Here is a 906-nt window from a genome sequence, read left to right on the forward strand (position 1 = left end):
GGCGGGTTTACAAACTGATATTCCTGCGCTGATCTCTGATGTGTACAGTAATGTATGTGGGTGCCGGTCTATACTGTATTCTTTTCACAAGGCAACTGTGGAGCTGTCAGACCTCAGTGGCAGGCATAATCATATCCCAACACATTTCAGACTAAAGGATTTGAACTCCCTGGCACTGCCAGACACCTAACTGGCTATAATTTGATGGGGAGGATGCAGGTTGTCTGCATGCCTCTGGAATGACTTCTTTGACCTATTCACACAGCGATCGAGAGCCTTACACTAATGCCAGAGTCCCTCTGATTTCATACTTTTCTCTGCATTGTCCAAGAACAATGCAGAGAAACAAGCACAAAACCATGGGTAAAGTTTTGTAATCAAGAACACACTCTCATGTACTTGGAACATGTCTTAGCAGATTGTGAATTACAAGCAATGTTATAAGCAACACAAGTTCAAAGAGGTGCCCTGTTTGCAACAGGTGGTTTGTTGACAAGGGGTCATTCATCAGACAAAACCCACATGGCCCATATGGGGATTGAACCCATGACCTTGGCGTTATTAGCACCACGCTCTGACCAGCTGAGCTAATCGGCCTTTCTCTGTTCATTTTGCACTTTTTGGTGCAGCACTGAAGGGAACCTTTCCATGAAATTGTAGACTTGGTGTCAACGAGATTACGGCCACTTTTTCGACCGAGCATAGGTGAAAGTTGACACTTATTGTTCCCTCTGACAAATGGTTATTCTGCAGCCAACTTTTGAATTAAACTTCAAAAGCAAATGTGGAGAAGCTTTTGTTAAAGAGCAATTCAGTGCAGTTGTACACAATGACGAAATCATCAATTGCAAAGTCCACTGAGCTTTATTGCTGCGAGTTACATAGTGCTGTCTATTACACCATGAA

At 43.3% G+C, this 906-nt stretch overlaps 1 non-coding gene across 1 annotated transcript; it reads right to left on the minus strand.

The window, feature by feature from the left end:
• Positions 1-523: 523 nt before the first annotated feature.
• Positions 524-597, minus strand: trnai-aau (transfer RNA isoleucine (anticodon AAU)). Its single transcript has one exon. It is a non-coding gene; the product is annotated as a tRNA-Ile (tRNA).
• Between the last annotated feature and the right edge of the window lie 309 nt (positions 598-906).

Source organism: Electrophorus electricus, unplaced genomic scaffold (assembly GCF_041902795.1).
Source record: "Electrophorus electricus isolate QZ-2024a unplaced genomic scaffold, ASM4190279v1 Scaffold48, whole genome shotgun sequence".
In the NCBI taxonomy this organism is placed as follows: domain Eukaryota; kingdom Metazoa; phylum Chordata; class Actinopteri; order Gymnotiformes; family Gymnotidae; genus Electrophorus; species Electrophorus electricus.